The 24,286-nt window shown below is 35.2% G+C and overlaps 1 protein-coding gene across 8 annotated transcripts in view; it reads left to right on the forward strand.

Annotated features, from left to right (window-relative positions):
* CLOCK (clock circadian regulator) overlaps positions 1-24,286 on the forward strand; it is a 110,382-nt gene that overhangs the window by 4,560 nt on the left and 81,536 nt on the right. For 5 of the 8 annotated variants that reach the window (XM_084899326.1, XM_084899330.1, XM_084899332.1 and 2 more), the window contains one exon: positions 16,364-16,498. The exons of 1 other annotated variant lie outside the window; for it this stretch is intronic. The gene's annotated coding sequence lies outside the window, so the exon portion shown is untranslated. The remainder of the gene's footprint in view (positions 1-16,363; positions 16,499-24,286) is intronic. 2 more of the 8 variants (XM_084899328.1, XM_084899331.1) reach the window with 1 other exon arrangement.

Raw genomic sequence — 24,286 nt, forward strand, 5'->3', positions numbered from 1 at the left:
TCTTCCTTACATTTTAACTTCCAGTGCTGTGTCAAATAAAAATATTTTATTTTAAATATTTTAAACTATGAGGGCAAACAACATAGTAAAAAATCAATCATTGTCCCACATTATAGCAAAACTATCCATTATTGTGTGTGTCTATTTCCTTCCAGTTCTCAGATTCCTAAAGTAAAATCTTTAAGTGTAGTTTTTTTTAGCCACTGCACCAATGAACATTGCTTTTTCTCCTTTTCTGAGTATAAAATTCTAGGTGGAGTTGTATGAATTATTTATATAATACTTTTAAGTGTCAGAGCAATTAAATCTTAGGAATTAACTATAATTATTATAATGACATTAGTATTTATAGTTGCTTTACAACCATTTGTTAGTCATTTTTATAGCTCTGTTAGGTGAAACTTCTGTAAGTCAGATGGATAAGATATTCCTGTTTTGCTGTCTGTTTTCTATTATTCAAATGTTAAATTAATGTAAATGCACCCTCATAGGTATAGTTTCAATTCTGAGTTATTGTTTCAGGTGCGTATTTCACAGAGATGTGGTTCTGCTTATTTTAAGTGTTAGAAATCTACAGAAACTACTTGTAAAGAAAAAAAATTTTTTTTTAATCCTCACCCAAGATACGTTTTTTATTTTAGAGGGAGAGAAAGGACAAAGAGAGAAAAATCTGTTAGAGAGAAACATCAATCAGTTGCCTCCCATATGTGCCCTGACTGGAAATCAAACCTGCAACCTAGGTATTTGTCCTGACTGGGAATTGAACCGTTTGGTGTACAGGAAGATGCTCCAGCCACTGAGCTACCATCTTTTGACGTACAGGATTACTTTAAAGAAATATTTTTATTTTTACATCAATAAAGTCAAATAGTATGACAAAAATTCCCATCTTTTTCAAAGAGGCACTTAATCAGGTATTTAAATTTAATAAGGTACTTAAAATTTTCTTACCCCAAATAGAAGATGAAAATATAGGTTGACTAATGATTAAAAAAAACACAAACAACCAGAAATGAGTGTTGTATTAATGAGGGTTAAACCATATGCCTAGGCTAAGAATTTATCATTTTTATTAAAATACGGCTTTCCCCTGGTCCCATGTGGCTCGGTTGGGCATCATTTTGTTCACAGAAAGATTGCCAGTTCCATTCCCCATCAGAACACATGCCTGGGTTGCAGGCTTGATCCCCAGTAAGGGGTGTGCAGGAGGCAATGAATTGGTGTTTTGCTCTCACATCAATGTTTCTCTTTGCCCATTTCCTCTTCTCTCCTTCTCCTTCTCCCTTCTCTCTCAAAACCAATAGAAATACCTTTTAAAAAATATGTCTTTAATGTGAATACTTGCCTTTCTTAAGTATTCCCTCCCCCTTATAAAAATAGTGCAACCCTAATGTAGAAACCTGGGAATCACAAAAAGCATGAATTAAAATTTTAAAATAACAGTGGAAATCCCACTACAAAGAGATGCTATTGTGAACCTTCTAGAATATTTTCTTCCTGCATTTTAGTTAACCATTACATAAGTATATGTACACTTATCTATATAAAAGCCTAAGCGACAGAAGGACTGGTCCACCGGTCACTATGATGCTCACTGACCACCAGGGGACAGAAGTTTAACGCATAGGATCGGGCTCTCTCCTGTCTAGATTGGGCCTGCGGGGTTCCGGCTCCCTCCTGTCTGGATTGGTCCTGCCAGGATTGATCCAAAACTGGATAGCCGACATCCCTGAGGGGTCCCGGATTGCGAGAGAGACCAGTGAACATTGCTTTTTCTCCTTTTCTGAGTATAAAATTCTAGGTGGAGTTGTATGGATTTATATAATACTTTTAAGTGCCAGAGCAATTAAATCTTAGGAATTAACTATAATTATTATAATGACATTAGTATTTATAGTTGCCAGGCTGAGGGAACCTACTGGTTCATGAATCTGTGCACCAGACCTCTAGTAGACACATAATGTTACAAAATGGACTCATAATACATTTGTTGTAGTGCAACGTACGCTATTCACTTAACAGTGAATCTTGAACATTTTTATGTTAATATTTTAATATCTGTAGTCTCTGTGTAATTGGTCTTTTTCTGTTGAACACTTAAATTTAACTTTTAAAATAATGATGTCACTTTTAGAAGTGACAGCATTAGTCATTATCAAGTAGAGTTGATACTTGATAAAAATTTCAACATGATAATATTCAGAAGAATTAGAATTCAAGTAGAATGATACTATATTTTATTAGTTTCAGGTTAAACAAATTTTGTGCTGTTTTAAAAAAAGTCACAATTATATAATAAGTTATTAAATAATGACTCATAATAATGAATCTCAGATTTTTTTATAATGGTGTATTTTCTTTCTAAAGTATGTTTTATTTTGAATTATATTAAATTAACCTTGCATTGCAGAAGTATAAATCATTTAGATAGTGCTCTTGGACAATCCTTCTAATCTAAGTAATGTAGGAGTCTATAAAACAGTCTGCATTAAAAATATGAGCTATCCCATTTTTTACAGTAGTTTAAGGTCAGTAGAGAGGTTTTTGATTGCTTCAAAACATTTCCTTAAAAGGAAAATCTAATTACCAAGAAAGAATCCTGTGTCATCCAAAGAATTGACATCAGCTTTGTAACAGGATTTCGATGATATTTTATTATCATACAGTCTTAAAAGTTTAGTGCAATAATTTTAATGTCTTGTCTATTTTTGGAAATTACATATTTTCTCAGGTTTTTATGATTACTTTTGATAGTGACTGCCTTTTACTTTATCTTTCATAATGAAACTAGGGAAGTTTTAGATATTTATTATTCCTTGTATTCTCAAAGACCTGACCAGATGGTTAAAATATCTGGTTTCATTCTAAATAAAATGTATTATTATTTATAATAGATAACAAAGTAATTTAACAAGATCTTAATTATATTTATAGCATGGTGTGGTGATTAAGAATATAGGGCTAAAGGTAGCCTGCTTAGAATCCAAATCCTGGCTCTTCTGCTTATATGAGCTTGGATAAATATTACCTTAATTTCTCATTTATAAAATGAAGGTATTTTTAGTTCATAATCTGTGAGGATTAAATGAAACAATACTTACAAATTTCTTAGAACAATGAGCATTTATTACGTGGTTAAGTGTTCAGTATTAGTCATTATTCCTTGTTTCATTACTTTTATAGTGTGTATCAAACAGGGCTCTTTTCCTTTGGGGGGGGGCACAATTTAAACGTATTTAAGTAAGTTGGCTTAGAATTTTGAATTTACAGAGAGAGTTTGGGAGTACTTGACCTTTTTATGTGACTTATAATAAAGTTCCTAGAACATGTTCCCATGATGCATGGTATTATATGTTTTTTTGAGAACCCTTTGCCAAGTAAAGTTTTGGTTCACAAAACTGATGACTGTTGAAACTGAAATTTTAATTGAAATGATATTAGAAGTTATTAAGGACCCTCACCCCCCAAATTAAAATGAAAACTGTTAGGATTTAATTTTTATTTTTACAATTTTAACATATTAATAGAAATTCCACAAATATTTATTAGAAGCAAGAGGCAATATGAAAGGAACATTAGTTAATGGAAAAAAACTATTTCCAACTCATAATTTTTGTCTCCATCAGAAATGGTGACAATATAATGTAATTGTAATTATAAGGGTCTTAGTTTCACCAGTAGAGTTTATTGTATGAAATATGTTTGTATTGTTTATCTTCTTTTTAAACTTGGTCATATTCTATTTTTCTGTAAGTCTGATACTTTGTGCAATATGATCATTATTAAAAATTATAATCTGATTTTTTCTTTTGAAAACTAGTTTTGTGGTTTTATAAAAATGAGTCTTGCTCCTTGGAAAAGAGTTACAGTACCAAAACCCACAAAAATCATCAATGAAAAACATAACTTAAAATCTTAAGAATAAATTCTATATTCTTTAGCATATTCTAAGGCATTTGTATATGTATGCACATGTTATAGCTTTACAGTAAGTAGAATATTTGCAGTTTTGTAAACTAGGTTTTCTCTCATGTTTTCTGGATGTTTTTGCTTATGACTAAAAAGCTATTCATTGTTTTTATCTAGTTTTAGTCTTTTACTTTAAGTATTTAGTTCATTTACATTTTTTGCTGATAATAGTTGAGTTCGTAACTACCATCCATTTTGATTTCTCTTTGAGTCATCTGTTTTGTGCTTTCTTTTTTATGCTTCCTGTTTTTTTATTTGTGTTAATAAAATTATTTTTATTCTGTTTTTTTCCACTATTAGCTTGTTAGTTATATATTACTGTATCTTTAGTGGCAATCCCAGAGATTACAAAGCATTAATAGTATAATGTAAATTACTACTTGTACCGATCCCCAATAATGCCAATCCCTTACACTTTAATTCCTACTCCAGTCTTTTTGTATTATCATTCTGCATTTTATTTATACACTAGAGGCCTGGTGCACAAAATTCGAGCATGGGTAGGATCCCTAGACTTGGCTAACTATCAGGGCCGATTAGGGCCTTCCTTCCCTGGCTGCCTGCTGGGACCTTCCTTCGTTCTGTGCTGCCCCCTTGTGCTCAGTGCACATCATAGTGAGCGATCGAATTCCTGGTCTCCTGGGGTCTCCTGGTTGAACTCCTGAGAGGACACTTTGCATATTAGCCTTTAATATATATAAATATTTTAAACTCTAGAAAAAAATTATTAGTTTGGTTTTGAATAGGTCATTTTTGTTCATATTTACCCTATCTAGAGCTCTTCCTTCCTATATTCCTGTGTTTCTATCTGGATAAAAAAAAAAAATTTTTTTTCTGGATAGCTTCCTTTAGTATGTATTTTAATACTGGCCTACTTACTGGCAATATTTTTATTTTTTGTCTGAAAATATCTTAATTTCACCTTTTTTGAATAATATTTTCACTGGATATAGAATTCTAAGTTGGTAGTTACTATCTTCATTTTAAAAAACGTTTCATTGTCTTCTGGCTTTCTGTTGAAGTTAGTTACCAGTTTTATTGAAAGTAACATATCAACTTGTAGTCTTGCTGAGAATAATGTCTTTGTGTTTCTTTGGCAACTTTTTAAGACTTTCTCTTTTGCCTTTTTTTTGGTAGTTTAAATATGATGTGTTGAGGTGTGGTTTGTAAATATTTTGCTTTATGTTCATAGAGGTTTTTTAATCTATAGCTTGATGCTTTTTAGTTTTGTAAAGTTCTCAATCATTACCACTTAAATTATTGCTTCTACTTTTTCTCCTTTATGTGTTCTAATTTTAAAAACTTGTTACACACAATGATCATGTTCCATGTCTCTTAAGGTTTTTTTTTTTTTCTCATATACTTTAGTTTGGGTATTTTCTAATGACCTATTTTCCAGTGCACCAAAATTGTCTTTTTTGTCCAAACCTATCTATTGTGTTATTAATATTACATTGTAACATTGAGTTCTAGAATATACATTTAATCCTATTTTAGAGATTTTTTTTTAATAGACTCCATTTCTCTTAAACATATTGATTATAGTTATTTAAATGCTTGTCTATTCATTTCAATATCTGTATTTTCCATTGGTTTACTTAACATTGTTTTTCTATTGATTATTGGTCATGTGGTTGTATGTTTTTTTAAATTTTATTTTACTTTATTGTTTAAAATATTACATATAATAGTACATATATCTCCCCTTTTCCCCCATTGACCTTCCCCAGCCACCCCTACCTGCTGTTGCATGCCCTCATCTCCGCCCCCCTCCAGTGTCTTTTGTCCATTGGTTGTGCTTATATGCATGCATACATGTCCTTTGGTTGATCTCCCCCCCCCCCCCCTTTCAGCACAACACTCCCCAGCCTTCCCGCTGTAATTTGGCAATCTGTTCAATGCTTTATTGCCTCTGTATCTATCTTTTTGTCCATGGGGTTATAATGTTCTTTATTTTTCATAAATGAGTGAGATCATTTTTGGTTCTTTATTTTTCATAAATGAGTGAGATCATTTGGTGGTATTTTTCTTTCATTGCCTGGCTTATTTATTTCACTTAGCATAATGCCCTTCAGTTCCATCGATGCTGCTGCAAATGGTAGGAATTTCTTCTTTTTTATGGCAGCATAGTATTCCATTGCATAGATGTACCATACTTTTCTAATCCACTCATCTGCTGATGGGCACTTAGGCTATTTTCAAATCTCAGCCATGGTGAATTGTGCTGCTGTGAACATGGGGGTGCATATGTCCTTTCTGATTGGTGTTTCTGTTTTCTTAGGATATATTCCTAGAAGTGGGTTTACTGGGGCAAATGGAAGTTCCATTTTTAGTTTTTTGAGGAAACTCCATACTGTTCTCCACAGTGGCTGCACCAGTCTGCATTCCCACCAGCAGTGCACAAGGATTCCTTTTTCTCCGCATCCTGCCATCACTTGTTGTTGGTTAATTTTTGATGATAGCCATTCTGACAGGTATGAGATGGTACCTCATTGTCATTTTGATTTGCATCTCTCAGATGATTATTGACTTTGAGCATGTTTTTATATGTCTCTTGGCCTTCTGTCTTCTTTTGAAAAGTATCTATTTAGGTCTGTTGCCCATTTTTTTATTGGATCATTTATCTTCCTTCTATTAAGTTGTATGAGTTCCCTGTAAATGTTGGAGATTAAACCTTTATCAGTGATAACATTTGCAAATATATTCTTCCATATAGTAGGCTTATTATTTTGTTGATGGTTTCTTTTGTGGTTGTATGGTTTTATCTCTTCACATGTTTGCTAAGTTTTTCAAGAAATGTGCCCATTTTATCTAAGTAATTGACTTTATTGATAATGTTTATAATATTCTTTTATTCTTTAAATAGCTTTAGAGTTTATAATGAGCCTATTGTATAATCTAAAGAGACTCAATATCATTTTTAATATTGGTAATTTATGTCTTCTATTCCCCTGGTCAGTCTAAAGATTTATCAACTTTATTAAGGTTCTCAAAGAATTGGTTTAATAGATAGTGAATTCGTTTTTTCTTTACTTTTAAATTTACTTATTTTTGCCCTGATCATTTTTTCCTCCTTGCCTTTTCCAGCTATCTTCTTCATGCTTTCCTTCTTCAATCTTTTAAAACTATTTATTTATTTATTTACTTATTTATGGATGACACTATTACAGGATGTTCCCCATTTCCTCCTCCTTTGCCTACATCTTCCCAGCCCTCTATCCCTTCCTTCACCAGACTGTTGTCTGTGTCCATGGGCTATGCATATATGTTCTTTGGTTGATCTCTTAACCTTTTATTGGGTTCCACGAAGTCCCCTCCCCTCTGTCATTTATTGGCTTGTTCCATATGTTCATGCCTCTGGTTCTATTTATTTTGTCAGTTTATTTTGTTCATTAGATTCCACATATAAGTGAGATCATATGGTATTTATCTTTTCTGACTAGTTTATTTGGCTTAGCATTATAATCCCCAAGTTTATCCATACTGTCACCAAGTGTAAAATTTCCTTCTTTTTTATAACCACTTAATATTCCATTGTGTAAATGTACGACAGCTTTTATTATCCATTCATCTACTGAGGGGCACTTGGGCTGTTTCCAGACCTTGGTTATTGTAAATAATGCTGCTATGAACATAGGGGTGCATATATTATTTCTGATTGGTGTTTCGGGATTCTTAGGATATATTCCCAGAAAAGGGATAGCCGCGTCAAAAGACAGTTCTATTTTTAATTTTTTTAGGAATCTCCATACTGTTTCTTCTGATTTTTATTTCCATTTTTTCCCACGTTTGGGATTTTTTCTTTTTCTATTAAATTAGAAACTGAGGTAATTGATTTGTGATTCTCCTGTCCCTTGCCCCATATATGTGTGTTATGAGCTTTCTTCTAAGTACTACTTGCAAGTTTTAATCTATATTTTTATCAAGTTCAAAATGCTTTATCCTTTTTTACGTCCTCTTTGGTCTATAAATTATTTAGAAGTGTGCTATTTAGTTTCAAAATTTTTGAGGACTTCCCAGAGATCTTTTTGTTGTTTTTAAGTTCATTCAGTTGTGAAGAAAGAACATACTTGATATAATTTGGAACCTTTTAGATTTTTTGAGAGTTGTTTTATGGCTCAGACTATGGACTATTTTAGTAAATGTTCTATATGAACTTGAAAAGAATGTGTATTCCGTTGTTTTTAGGTGGAGTGTTCTATAAATGTCAGGTATGTCAAGTTGTTTGTTTTGTTTATGCTTTGTAGTTTTTGATTGTCTGACATTGTGGATTAAAAAAACAAAATAATGCAAGCATTGCCAAATATGTTCTGCCAGGGGGGTTTCACCTTTTCTAAGGCAGTGGTTCTCAACTTTTCTAATGCCATGACCCATTAATACAGTTCCTCATGTTGTGGTGACCCCTAACCATAAGATTATTTTTGTTGCTACTTCATAACTGTAATTTTGCTACTGTTATGAATGATAATGTAAATATCTGTGTTTTCTGATGGTCTTAGGCGACCTTGCCAGTGGTTCTCAACCTGTGGGTCGCAAAATTACAGTTATGAAGTAGCAACGGAAATAATTTTATGGTTGGGGGTCACCACAACATGAACTGTCTTAAAGGGTCGAGGCATTAGAAGGGTTGAGAACCACTATTCTAAGGAGATAGAATAGGGAGCCAGTCACCTTAATCTATGTGGAGCCTGGCTTGCTATTTTAGTGGCTTGATGGTACTCTCTCTCTACTTTGCCTTATGAATGGGGTGTAGCTTTCCAGGACTTTCAGTTCAAAGCTTTATGGTCTTTATCTCACTAGCAGTGCCAAAAGTGGTAACATTTACTTGGTTTTACAAAGTTTTTCAATTAATGATTTATTCTTATCCTGTACAGGTTTAAAATTAAGCAAATGTTCTTTGAGTGATGCTAGCCTTGAGCTTGAAGCCCCATCAATCTCCTAACTTTGTTTCTCCTGTCCTGTGTGAACAAAAGATCTCCTGGCTTCTTCCTTCCTAGCAGTAATGTTCTGTACAAGCCAACTCTCAGTTCTCAGCCTCCAGCCTGTGCTCATGATGTGGAAATAACCGCTGGGGAAAAACAATTACAGATCATCTAAACACCTTTAAAAGATTTCTTCTTCCATGGAGTTTAGACCTTCTTGTTTCCCATGCTACCACATCTCTCTATCTTTAAAAATATATTTATAATTTATTTATTTATTTATTTATTTATTTATTTATTTATTTTTTTAAGCTCTCTATAATATTATTAGCCTTCTGCTAACTATTCTATCCTACTTGGATGTGGACAATTCCTTGTTATTTTTTAAAAGCTGCTCAGAATACTGTTTTCATGAGCTATTTTGTATTGATATTTTTCTCTTAGGTTTTAAATAGTTGGATTTTAGTTTTTGACATAGTATACTTTTTAAACATCAGATTTATTGAGGATATTTTATATATGCTAGAAGTCACTCCCTGTAAATATACAGACTGAGTTTTGACAAACATACATTCTTATAAACACTACCACAGTTAAGATATAAAAACTTTCTATTACCCTAGAAGTTCTTTCACTAATCTGTGTTCTGTTAAGTTGGTCATTTAAATACTTTCTTTTGTGAAGTGTCTGCTCAAATCCTTTGCCCAATAAAGAAATTGTGTGCTTTTAAAAAAAAAAAAAAAAAAAAAATATATATATATATATATATATATATATATATATATATATATATATATATATATATATATAATTGAGATACGAGGTTTTTTTTTTCTTTAATACATCCTGGTATAAAGCCTTTATCAGCTATTTGAATTGTGAAAATTACCTTTCAAACTATGGCATTCCTATTTTATTTTTTAATGGTGTCTTTGAAAAGTTTTTAATTTTCATGTAACCTAGTTTATTAGTTCTTTTATGCTTCTTATTTTTTGTGTCCTAGGAAATATTTTCCTACCACAAAATTTTTTCTTATGTTTTATTATAGAAGCTTTATAGTTTTAAATTCTTTAAGTCTATGATTCATTTCAAATTAATTTTTATATGTGGTATTAAGAAAGGATTGCTATTCTTTAAAAAATACTTTTTTTCCACATAGATATATAGTTGTCTCAGCATCATTTGTTGAAAAAAGACTATACTTTCTCCATTAAATTAATTACCTTATCACTTTTATAAAAAATCAACCATGCATGTGTAGGTCTTTTTTTGAACTCTATTTTCTATTTTATGTAATGAACTGGATGTCCATCCTTACATCAAAACCTCAATGTCTTGATCACTTTAGCTTTAAATCTTGTAGTGGAAGTTATCCAACTTTGTGCTTCTTTTTAAAATTGTTTTGGCTTTTTAGGTTTCCTTTATTTAATATGAATTTTAAAGTTAATTTGTCACTTTATATAAAAGCTAGAGGCCCGATGTGAGAGTAGGCCTTTCTTCCCCCAGCTGCCGTCACCGGCTTCTCTCTGGCACCCAGGACCCAGGCTTTCTTGTGGCCCTAGCTTCATATTACGCTTTTTTAATTATAGATAGACTAGAGGCCTGGTGCACGGAAATTTGTGCACGCGGGGGGAGGGATGTCTGTAAGCCCAGCCTGCCCGCTTTCACAATCCAGGATCCTTCAGGTAGGGTCCAGTCCCATCGCAGCATGGCTCTGGTTCTCCAGAGCCTGCGGGCAGGGCGGGGGACCTAGAGGCCAGTCTGATGGCAGAATGGCTCCATTCCCACAGCTCCTCCCGCTGCGTTGCAGGTGGCCAGGGCCCACAGTTCCCTCCTGCCACCCCGCCACTGGCTACCGGTTCCCAGGACTGACTTCCGCCGCACTGGCCTGGGCCCTAGCCTGGTGTTCGGTCATTCGTTCGATGTTAGGTTGTTAAGGACCCTGGCTTTTTATATATTAGGATGGTTACTGGGATTTTGATTGTATTGAACCTATAGATTATTTGAGGGAGAATTGACATCTTAATACTCAGTGTTTTGATCCACAAACACAGTACGGTAAGTGTCTACATTCATTTAAGCCTTTAATTTCTCTTAGCAATGCTTTTCTAACCTTTGAATATACTTTTAGTAGCAGACATTATTCTGTTCATGATGCAAGTACTTATTGAGCATCTACTGTGTGCCAGGCACTGTTCTAGTTGCTAGTATTGTACAGTAGTGAACAAAGTGGACAAAAAGCTCTGCCCTTGGGGAGCTTACATTCCAACTAGGGGAAATCAGATAAGCAACTAATCAGTTCAAGATATGTTAGTACTAGTCATTTGTATTATGGAGAAAAACAAATCAGGGTGAAGGGAGTTGGAATATGAGTGGGGGTGGGGAGGGTGGAGGTTATAATTTCAAACTGTTGGGCAGAGAAGTCTTCATTGAGAATTTGATATATGAGCAGATGTTAGTCTGCTATATACCCTAATAATGAAACAACTAACAATTTCAGAAGGAAAAGGGGAAAGAAGGTGGGAGCTTGAATAAGTGGGCTAAATTTGCTAGTTGCCTCCCTAATAAGTCGGAATCAGTTAACACTTAAAACCAACAACTATTGTAAGGTAAACGTTAAGAAAGATCATGTTTTTAGTTGAAATCTAGTTATGAGAAAATAAGGAAAAATAAACATATCTTAACATAGCTTATAGTGGAGAACTAATAGGTAATATGTGAAGAAATGAAGACTAAGTTCATTATATAGGGATATGATTATATAGGTATCCACTAGCACAAAAATTAGAACCTTATTACAATAATAAGTATATGTAAAATATAAAGAGAAGATGGAATTAAATGAGACAAAGATGGGTACTATATGACTGTAAAGGTTATAATTTATAATGAAGAAATGCCAAATACTTATCCTATATAATAAAAGCCTAATATGCTAAGTGTCTGGTCATCCAGTTGGCTGTTCAGCCAATCAAAGTATAATATGCTAATGATATGCGAAGGCTGCTCAACTTCTTGCTATGATGTGCACTGACCACCAGGGAGCAGACAGTCAACTGGTCACCCAGTCACTATGATCATGCACTGACCACCAGGGGGCAGCTCCTGCATTAAACATCTGCCCCCTGATGGTCAGTGTGTGTCATAGCGACCCATCATAACACCTTTCGGTCAATTTGCATATTAGCCTTTTATTATATAGGATAATCTGTAAGTTTTAAGAAGTTGATGAGATATAAGCAAAGTAAAAGCATCCTAGAAATTGTTTTTGCACAAGTTTCTAATCTAATAAAGTATAATTTTTATTCCATTGCGTAAAGTAAAAAAATTTACTTTAGATTTATTTGATTACAGTTTATTTGTACTGAAAGTATTAAAAAAAATTTTTTCAGGCTGTAGTAGCCAAGTCTTCTCTTCTACTTATAAATGAGGACAGCAAGCAGTTAATTCTCTGTGATGTTGGGCATATACTAATCTTTGACAACAATATTTAAGTAGTGAATAAAAGGTTTATATAAAATGTTGGGAGCATCTTAAGATTTTAATTTAAATATCTTTCAAGCAACAAAAGGCCCTTAAGCAGGTCAGGAAACAAACATCAAAACATATACTTACAGGGGAAGCATTGCTTAGCCAGAAGCTGGACTCACAGCTTTTGGTAATTTCTAGGGAATATTTTAAATAAAGTAAAGAGTAATTTTTAACAAGGAGATATAACAGTTATGAAATTTTGCTGCTTATATAATGAAGGTACACGTGGTATCTACAGAATGTGTGAAGTGCAATTAACAAGTTTTGCTTGAAAAAGTTTGTGTTTGGTTTGGTTTTTGTTGCAAAACTGGGGCTAAGAAGATGGCGGATGAAGAGCATATTCGGCACTGCATGCTTTACGAGTTCCAACTATTGTAGGAAGAAAAGCAAGTGAGGCTGCAAAAAACATCTGTAGTGCTCTTGGTCAAGATGCAGTTAGCGCCAGAAAATGCCAGCGTTGGTTTGAGAAATTTCGCGAGAATTCTTGAATGGGAAGACAGTTTATTTGATCAAGAAGCTCTTCAAGCTCTTTTGGTGCAAAATCCTCAAATTACCCAACAAGAGCTTGCGACAACTTTAAATTGTTCACAAAAAACAATTTCCAATCAATTGCGTGCACTTGGCAAAGTCCAAAAGTTTGGAAAATGGGTTCCTCATGAGTTGACCGACAACAACCGTAATCAAAGAGTCACAATTTGCAGTTCGCTCCTCTCTCGTCAAAACCGTTTGCCGTTTTTAGAGCAAATTGTTACCGGAGATGAAGAATGGGTGCTGTATGTTAATTTGAAAAGGCGGCCTCAATGGTTGGACAAAAATGAGGCTCCGCAGCCCACGCCAAAACCTGACTTGCATGCGAAAAAAGTGATGTTGTGTGTTTGGTGGAATTTTAAAGGAATTCTTCATTATGAACTTTTACCATCTAACCAAACCATTACAAGTGCAGTGTATAGTGCCCAATTGGAAAGGTTAGCCCAAGCTTTAAGAGAAAAAGAACCCGCGCTGATTAATCGGAAGGGCGTAATTCTTCACCACAATAACGCACGACCGCATACTGCAAGAATCACTGCTGAAAAACTGCGCCAGTTGGAATGGGAAGTTCTCCCTCAACCTGCATATTCTCCTGATATTGCCCCTTCCGATTACCATTTGTTTCGTTCTTTGCAAAACTTTCTTCTTGGAAAAAAATTTAATAATGAAGAATGCCTCAAAAATGCATTGACCGAATTTTTTGCATCAAAATCACAAGAATTTTACAACAGAGGGATTAAAATGCTTCCTGAGCGTTGGGCACAAGTAGTAGAAAACAACGGCAACTATATTGTTGATTAAATTTTGTTGTATTGTTTAAATAAATTCGATTTAAAAAAGTATTAGAAAACGACATTAATTATTACTAGACCTAATATAAGGAGCCCACAAGACTCACTTCACTTTTAGGACACATGTAGGCTGAAAGTGAAAGGATGGAAAAAGATATTCTACACAAATGCAAGCCAAACAGATCGGGTAGCTATTAAATAAATATCTCATTTTTAATATCAGGGATTGCCCTTAACAAAATATATGGGACAAGGAAAGACAGGACCACCTTAGCGATTCCATTAAAGGTTACCCTCCTTCCACAAATCAATATTTTGAATTATTTTTTTGATATTCTGGATGTTTCTGCATCTCAGGGAAGTGCATTATAGTGAGATTATATAAAGATTATATAGAGATGTTTAGATGTGTGAGCATTATATCTTTATCTTGTGAACGGGAAGAACGATTATAAAATAAAGTGTAGGAAAGGAGATACCAGTGTGTTGCTCTGACCTTGATGTTAATTATAGTAACTGGTTGGTAACTATGGAAATTAAAGATCTGAAAATTGATCCCCTTAAAACCATCTGGTCCCATGTGAAGACTGCTGGATTAAGGTTTAATCATTCATCATTACATTATAGTCTTGAATCTTCTGTGTAAAATTCATTTGCTTTTTATTTTTATAACTGTTTTAATTACTTTAAAGACCTTCATTACAGTGCATTGATTACTACAATTTCTCTGTGTTCTTTGAGCAAAGATTCTTTTCCATTCTTAGTATGTTCCTCTGTAGTAGTTTTTTATTTTTCTTCTTTGTCCACCTTTAACAGGTGACTTTTAATTTATTCTCAGTCCACTCCCTTCAGGTTTTGATTTTTTGTTGTTGCATCCCATTTTATCTGTTTTTTTGGTTCTTCATTAAAAAAAATAAAATAAAACAGGATATGTTGCAAATATATAATTGCCACAGGGTATCAATCTTCATTATATTTCAGTGACTAAAACTCTACTAGGGCAGGAAATTGGTGTTTCCCTCACCATTAGGTGTGTAGAAATTATTATAGTGAGTTATTGAAGGAGCAAGGAACAGACTTTCTCTACCTCTCTTATTAATGGAAACTCCAGTTTAAAAGAAGAAATAACCAAACTAATAAGTTGTAAAGTCTTTTATTTTTGTTATTTGATAGTTATAATAGTATTTTTCTCCTATTTGACATTGAAATTGGGTCTCAGAACTGTTGGACACTGAAATTGGGACTCAAACGTTTTTTGTTATATGTTTATTTCTAGTTTGCAGTTGCAAGATTTTTCAAAGAAAAGAAATGGGGGGAAAATAGTTATAGAGATAAAGAACCATTGAACAGACTGTCAAAGTATAGCAGGAAGGAAAGAAGGTTGTGGGGAGGGGCCTGTAAGAGATCAACTGAAGGACTTGTATGTATGCATATAAACATAACCAATGGATACAAGACCTGGGGGAGGGGGCAGGTGAAGGCATATGCAGAGGAGGGGGAGGGGAGGCTGAGGAGAGGTCAAGGGGGGGAAAAAAGGAGACATATGCACTACTATTTGTAATCCTTCAAACAATAAAAAAATGAAAAAATTGTATTTTTCTGATAGAAAGGTAATTAAAATGCTTTTATATTGTGGTAAAATGTGTTAATATTCCTGATAATTTTTATCTTAGTTAATAAAAATTAATGGTACTGTTTAGACTATTTCATAAAATCATACTGGAAATACCAGGAAATAGTACTTATCTCATAGGAATGTTATGAAGATTGAATTAATAAGTATAAAGCACGTAGAACAGGGCTTCACATAGTGAAGTGCTTGGTAATTTAGTCATTGGAAATGTTGCTGAGATTTTTCCCCATCATTCTGCAGGAGGGCCCCTGATAGTCAGTTGATCAATTCATCCATGTATAGGGAGGTTGGCTTTATTGTCTCAGGGCAGTCTTTCCTCGGGCATAAAAGGATCATCCACAAGGACTTTACCTCAGCTTCCTTCCAAAGCCTTGAGGCTATGGGCTGGGATGAGCATCAGAAGGGCAAATATGTTGTCAAGTGTAAGGTTTAAAATCGGCTCTGCTTTTCAGCCCTGTATGACTTCTTCACCTCTTACTTTCCTCCCTTGCCCATCTCATCTCAGAGATGCCTTCTCTCATGCCTTTTCTTACTCTGAGCAGCCATACTGGACTTCTTTTTCTTCCACACTATTGCCATATTTCTCTGGACCTTTGAACATGCTGTCCTTTGGCTGAAATATGACCTTTCTCCCCTCCCCCTTTATTTGGTTGGATCCTGCTCCTGCTTGCATTAAATGCCCCTCCGTAGGGAGGCCTTCTTTAACCAATTTCCACCAGACTGGTTTGCATATCTGCCATGTTTTCTCTTCACACCATCATGATTCTTAAAGCCTTTTGTCTATTAAGCATTGCCTTACAGACAGCTCCCTGAGTGTGATGGGATCTGACAGGTTCATTGCTACACCCCAATTTCTGGCACATAAGAGGCCCCAATTAATGTATACATGGATGGGGGAAAAATACTGGAGTATACTTAGAATTTGGTTAGCATTATTTCCACAGCTGCCTTTATTTTACAGAAGTTTTATTTTATTTTTTCCTGTAAAGCTGCCGAAACTTAGAAGCTGATTCTGTCTGTCACAGTATAAGATGCCTTTGGAAAATTCTGCATTCCTCTTAGATGACTCTTTAGAACTCGGTGAGTTACACTAGATACCTTCAACCTTCATTTTGAACTAAGAGGTAATGCCATCTTTTTTCTTTTTTTCCATAATTATTTGGTATAGTGAGGTTTGAAATTTCCTGGCAGGGAGCATAGGACAAAGTATTATAAAATATTTAGGGTATGATCTGTTACCTTCTTTGATAGCTTTTAATTACCGTAGAATTTTCATTCTTATGAGGAGTGAAGTTATTCATTTTATATGTAAAGTACTTTTAGCAGTTCCTGGAATTTTTCAAACTTACTGCTCAAAAGTAAGATTTATAACTTTTTGTCTACTTTTCTGAGATAAAGAAAGATAATTCACAAATAACTAAAAAGTAGAATAAGAATTATTTCCTGTCAGATTTTAGGTTTAGATATAAAGAATCAGTTGACAAGGTAAAAAGAGACCAGTCAGCTATTGCAGCTCCAGTTTACAAGCAAGTCTTTCCATTAGGGGTGTGTACACTTGACCAATCCAGCCTACTGCCTGTTTTTGTGTGTCCCGTAAACTAAGAATAGTGTTTACATTTTTTAATATTGAGAAAAAACATCTTAAAAGAAGAATACTACTTTGTGACATGGAAACTATATGAAAGTCAGATGTTAGCATCTGTGAATAAAGGTTTCATTGGAAGATAACTATTTTTTTTTTTTTTTTTTTACATATTGTGTATGGCTGTTTCCAAGCTATAGTGGCAGAGTTAAATAGTTGCATCAGAAACCTTAGGCCCAGGAAGCCAAAAATATTTATGTGACCCTTTGCAGAGTAAGTAGCTGACTTCTTCCCTATGTGGTTAGAGAGTATTTTTTTAGATTGGATGCTAAGTTTTAGGAGATGAGTGGGAGGATATTAGAGGGAGGTGAGAATCAATACTAACTTTCAATGACTTATTTATATTATTTATACCTTTATTCTGGAAAGTGTAATATCTTCTAATTACATTGGCATATGTTGGTGTTTTAAAATAGAAAACAAAGAGAAATCTATTCTTCTGTTACTTCTAAAATGAAGGGAGAGAGAGAAAGAGAGAAAGAATTAGTATAGTACTCTCAGTTTTTACCAGGTTTTAATGGTACCATAATATCTTAAGTTTTTAAAAGATTATTTATACCTTTTATATAGTTTCTTTTTTCCTAATTTTTGGAGATTTCCTATTACGGTACTTTTAAGTGAAAGTACTAAGATATTTGGAAACTTGGTGACTCACTCAGTGTTGGGGATGGAGGTACATCGTCCCTTTTGGAGTCTATGAATAGCCTTTGAGGATAATCTTAAGGAGCTCTTCTGCAGTGATAGAGACTGGTTAAGTTTTATATTAGGAGACAAAAGACTGTGATTTTAGTATTATCTTTCTTGTCCCTCTAGAGCACTTCATAGTTTTGTGACTTTGGAAACATTTACCGCTCTGAATCCTAGTTGCTTCGTTTTCAAAATTGAGGAAAATAATAACTGTTAAGAATTATTCCTACGGATAGGTATTTTGCCTATTTTTTTTAACCAGTAGATTCCCCCTGTAGCTGTCATAGGGATGGTACATAGATGGCACACAATCAATGTTTGTTGAGTGAAAGAACAAAATTGGTTGTAGTCCAATAACTCTCTAAACACGATCACAATGATTCTAGGTTTTTTGTTTTTTGTTTTTTGTTTTAAGGTTTGCCTGTTGGGATTGGGTGATTTTCTTAACTATAGGAGAGAATTTTGTTGAAAACTGATTTTTCTCTGGATTCATTCTTTATAGTCATCAAATCATTGGTCAGATTTATTTGTCTAAGTTGATTATATAGTGTTATTTTTTTTTTTCAATCTTAAGAGACCAGGTGAACCACTAATCCAAGAAATACCAATCTCAAAGAAAACTAGAAGTTTTTTTGTTGTTGGATTAAGTATTAAAACTCTTCTATTTCTTCATTCTTAATAGAATAGCATGTCTTGATTAATATAATTTCTTTATTTAAAAAAAGCCATTTAACAAAGTATTCTTTTATGGTTAGTGTTTTTTGTGTGTTTTATGAAATCTTTATCTATTCCCAAACCAAGAAAATATTCCTGTGTTTTCTTCTATAAACTTAATTGTTTTAACTTTTTATATTTAGGCTTATGCATGATATGTGATAGGATTCCTGGTACATTTTATTTTCCATATAGAAATCCATTTGGTCAAGCATTATTTATTGAAAAGACTGTTTTTCCCCTAATGTAATAAAATAGTCCTTTTATAGTAAATCAGGTGACTACAATAATTTGTGGGTCACTTTTCGGACTCTACTCTGTTCCATTGGTCTGTTCTTGTGCCAGTACAATACTCTTAATCAGTGTAGCTTTAAAACTTTCTGCCATGTTCTTCAAAATTGTGTTAGTTCTTTTGGTACTTTAAATTTCAGTAAAAATTTTAAACAACCAAACCCTACTTAATATTATACTAAACTTGTTCAATATTTTTATTTACTATGTTATTATTATTAACTACAATAGCTTAATATTGAATCTATAGATCAACTTGGGCATATTGACATCTTTCAGTATTGAGACTTTCAATACATTAATCATGGTATATAACTTGATATATTTAGGCCTTTAACGTTTTTCTCTCAGAAATATTTTGTTATGTTGTGTGTAGACTTCTTATACATCTTTTGACCAGGAATGGAACCATGACCTACTGGTTTTTAGGTTGACATTCAGCCACTGAGCCATGGTGGCCAGGCATCAGAAAAATATTTTAAAACAGCTATTATATCCATGTTCAGTGAGATAAAAATGAACACACTTTTTTTTTCTCAATTTTTAAAAAAATATATATTTTATTGATTTTTTACAGAGAGGAAGGGAGAGAGATAGAGAGTTAGAAACATCGATGAGAGAGAGTCATCGATCAGCTGCCTCTTGCACACCCCCTACTGGGGATATGCCCGCGACCAAGGTACATGCCCTTGACCGGAATCGAACCCAGGACCCTTTAGTTCCCAAGCCGACGCTCTATCCATTGAGCCAAACTGGTTTCGGCAAAATGAACACTCTTGACATGAAATATGTACACAGATAATAATTTAATAAAAAAAAATAAAAAAAAAAATAAAGGGCAGTGCAATAAATGCACTCTGGCGGTCCACGCAGATTCATGGATTGACAAAGCAGGAAGCCAGAGAGAGCTCAGGGGAGATGTTTGAGCAGGATCTTGGGAGGGGGGTGAGTTGGTAAGACTCAGCCAGGACCTGTGACTGGTGCAAAACTGACATGGTGGCCAAAACCGGTTTGGCTCAGTGGATAGAGCATTGACCTTCGGACTGAAAGGTCCAGGGTTCGATTTCAGTCAAGGGCATGTACCTTGATTGCGGGCACATCCTCAGCAGTAAGGTGTGCAAGAGCCAGCTGGTTGATGATTCTCTCTCATGGATGTTTCTAACTCTCTATCCCTCTCTCTTTCTCTCTGTAAAAAATCAATAAAATATATTTTTTTAAAAAAAGATCTACGAAAACTAGAAAAAGAATCAAATGAAAATTTCAGAACTTAAAAATACAGTTGTATATGAAATACATATTTACTGCATGGGCTTAGTAGCAGACTTGAAGATAAATCAGTAGAAATCTTAAATCCTGTGTCTTCTGTATCAAGGGTATATTTCTGTTCTATAATACTTGTTAAAAGTCTAGGCTGTGCCCTGTGAAGCCATAGGCCTTCTGGCTGTGAATTTTTGTGCCATTTACACATCCTCTTTTATCCAAAATTACTACTGCATACTTGCATGCTGTAAGAAGAGGTGTCTGTGCCATTTGAGCCCAATTCCCTTGTTACTCCACCAATTCTGATAGGGTTTTTGCCTGCCATTTTTCTAGACGTTGTCATTTCAGGTAAGGATCAAGCACATCAGTCAGTGGGTTAAAAATAATACTCAATTAAGGGATAAACATAACCACAAATATTTGAACGACTTGAAAATAAATAGGGATAGAGAGATAAGTAGAAGTGGATAGCATAGATATATATATATCATATATTGCAGAATTTTAAAGGAAATAAAATTTATCTTAAATATAAACATAGATAAAATGATAACTTTGTTAAAGAGGAAATGCTATACGGTTGTTTTCTGAATAATCTGTGGTTCAGGATGCATCTGAACTTAATTGAACTAGTTTTCAGTTGGTCGGGAACTTGTTTGGCCTATTTGGCTGCACAAAAGCAACCTGGCAGTTTACCCAAATTAAATAGGTCAGACCAACTGTCATTTTATGAAGGGATTATACTGCAAAAGTGAGAGGAATACTCAAAAATTGATATGTTTTAATGGTACTTTATATGGATCTGGTGGTCTGATTAACAAAGTTATATAAAATATCAAAAATTATCACTTTATTAATACATATTAATTATAAATTACTAGATATCTAATGTGCTATCCTAAGTCTAGTGCTTTCATACTACTACTTAATTATCAAATTTCTTAACAGATCCCTGGAGATTTATAGTACTAATGAAATTCTGTGAATATGAATACTTCATATTCATACCACCTCCCCCTTCTTTTTTCTGGAGATCCTTCTCAGAAATTTACAAACACTTGTCTTTTTAAAATAGACTGCTCACCCTAGCTGGTTTGGCTCAGTGGATAGAGTGTCAGCCTGCAGACTGAAAGGTCCTGGGTTCAGATTCTGGCCAAGGGCACATGCCTGGGTTGTGGGCTCAATCCCCAGTAGGGGATGTGCAGGAGGCAGCTGATCAGTGATTCTCATCATTGATGTTTCTATCTTTCTCTCACTCTCCCTTCCTCTCTAAAATCAATAAAATTAAAATAAAATAGACTGCTGCACAATGGCTATGATTTAATCTTGTTTGGATATCTGTTTAACATAAGTTACAACATTTTTGTATATTCTCTAGTACATTAAATAGTGGTTCAAAGGGAAGTATACTGTAATAGACATTTGGACATTAAATTAAACAAATGTTTTGCCATTCAGTAAAACATCCATAGAGCTTGTTGCTGCCATAAAACAATAAATTTAGACTTCAGTTGCAGTTAAACTCATGTTTCTAGAATTATCATTCATGTTATTTTTCAATTCCCTTGAAGAAATATGAAAGGAAAAAAAGTAGTTCAGAAGTTAGAAGCTTACTGGCATGGTGGCATGTTCTTTTATCTATTGATAGATCAAATTATTCTTTGATCTTCCCCACAAGATACTTTATTTTGTCTTAATCAAAGGGAGAGTTCTTGGGTCATGGTATATGGTAGGCAGATAATGACTATTCAAAGATGTTTATGTCCTAATTTCTAGAATCTGTAACTCTTATGTTATATGGAAAATAGGAATTAAGGTTGCTAATCAGCTGACCTTAAAATGGGAAGATTATTTTGGATTCTCTGGGTGGGTCCATTGTAATCACAGGGTCTTTATGAGGTATGTGGGAGACAGAAGAGATGGCAGCCAGAGAAGAGCGTGGCCTGCTGCTAGCTGTGAAGATTGAGGAGGGGCACCTCTAGAAGCTTGAAAAGGCAAGGAAACAGATTTTTTGCTGAGGTTTCCGGAAAGGAATGCAACTCTATAAGCATCTTGAGTTTAGCACAGTGAGACCAGTGTTGTACTCTGACCTCCAGAACTGGGAAATAATTAATTTGTGTTGTTTCTTTCCATTAAGTTGGTAGTAATTTGTTATACCAGCTATTGGGAACTAATACAAAGTGTCTTTGTTTAGTTTTCCACTAACAGTATGAATTTTACATATTGATTAATTGAATCCTGATATGAATGACAATGTGATTTCCTGAGAAGATCAATTATAATCCTAAATAATAAAAGGCTAATATGCAAATTGACTCAATGGGGGGGGGGGGAGTTGCTATGACAAGTATTGACCACGGGGGGGGGGGGAACAGATGCTCAATGCAGAAGCTGCCCCATGGTGGTCAGTGTGCTCCCACAGGGGGAGCGCCACTCAGCCAGAAGCTGCACGCACTGCTGGCGAGTATAGTAATGGTGGCGGGAGCCTCTCCTGCCTCCCTACCAGCACTAAGGATTCCAACTGCCGACTATGGGGAGTTAGGCCTAAGCTATCAGACAATCCCCCCCGAAGGCTCCCAGACTGTGAGAGGGTGCAGGCCAGGCTGAGGGATACACACACTCTCCCATGCACGAATTTCATGCACCAGTCCTCTAGTCTGCATTATAAACACTATGGCAAAAAGGATGAGTAGCATTTAGAAAAACATGGAAAAGAATTAAGCATCTCTGATTAAATGTGATGAGCAACCTGACCAACAGAGACTGTTACTATCTGATATTATTCGCTGACCATATTAGATCAACTTACCTTGCTCCTTTGTGCCTTTTATGGGATGAGAAACTGTGAGGGCCCTGCAAAGATTAGAAGGCTAGGACAGGTTAATAAGAAAAAAGAAAAAAGAAAAAAAAGTCCTGCCTGGCTGGTGTTGCTCAGTGGTTGAGCATCAGTCTATAAACCAGTAGGTCACAGTTCAGGTTCCTATCAGGGCACATGCCAGGGTTTCTGGTTCAATCCCCAGTATGGGGCTTGCAGGAGGAAGCCAATTAGTGATTCTCATTGTTGATGTTTCTCTCTCTTCCTTTCCTCTCTCTCTGAAATCAATAAAAATATTTTTTTTAAAACACTTGCTTAACAAAAGACACGAACATAAAGAAATTAGAGCTATATTGCCAGTTTTAAAAAAAAACATCTTGTTTTATTTTTGTGGTTTTGAATCAAGCTGATTACATGTTATATTAGCTTGTATGAGGAAAGGTGCTTGAAACTGATGGAGAGGTGTTTGTGATTATTGGTAATACTGAGTTCTAGAGTAACTCCAGGGGAATGAATAGGATATAGGATGGAGCACAGGATTGCTGGTGGAGAAGAGAACAAGGAACTGATTGGTCAAGATGTTGGGAGGATCATTTATGTAGATACTAGAGGCTCAGTGCACAAAATTCATGCACGGGTATGTGTGTGTGTGTGTGTGTGTGTGTGTGTGTGTGCGTGCCCCCCCCCCCCCCCCCCCTCAGCTCAGCCTGCACCGGCTCCAATCTAGGATCCCTCTCACAATCCAGGACTGCTTCCTCCTAACTGCTCGCCTACCAGCATGCCTGATTGCCTCTAACCACTCCGCTACCAGCCTGGTCAATGCCCAACTGCTCTCCTGCCAACCCAATTGCCCCTAACTCAGGGGTCTTCAAACTTTTTAAAGTGGGGGCCAGATCACGGTCCCTCAGAGAGCTGGAGGGCCGGACTATATGAACTACTAATTCCTACTGTAACACCTTGGCTGCGCTCACTGCCCAAAAAACCTGGCGGGCAGGATCAGACTCCCCTGGGGGCTGCATGTGGCCCGCGGGCCGTAGTTTGAAGACCCCTGCCCTAACTGCTCTCCTCTATCGGCCTGGTCACCCTTAACTACTCTTCCCTACCAGCCTGGTTGACCCTAACTGTCCTCTCCTATAGGCCTGGTCCCCCCCAACTGCCCTCCCCTGCCAGCCTGGTTCCCCCACCCCCAACTGCCCTCCCTTGCTGGCCTGATTGCCCACAACTGCCCTCCCCTGTCAGCCATCTTGTGGTGGCCATCTTGTGTCCAATGAGCACATCCATCTTTGACCACAAGGGGCGGCCATCTTGTGTATTGGAGTGATGGTTGATTTGCATATTACCTCTTTATTATATAGGATTACAATGCAAAAACAATGATAAAAAAGATATTGGAGAGAATAACAGCCTTTGGGGAATAAAAGGGCTTGTTCTGGTATTTATGCACAAGGAGATGATGATAGCTAATAAGTCTGGAGACATGAGAGTCAAAGCTGGACATTTTAG

The sequence above is a fragment of the Pipistrellus hanaki genome, assembly GCF_964339955.1.
Source record: "Pipistrellus hanaki genome assembly, chromosome: 1".
In the NCBI taxonomy this organism is placed as follows: domain Eukaryota; kingdom Metazoa; phylum Chordata; class Mammalia; order Chiroptera; family Vespertilionidae; genus Pipistrellus; species Pipistrellus hanaki.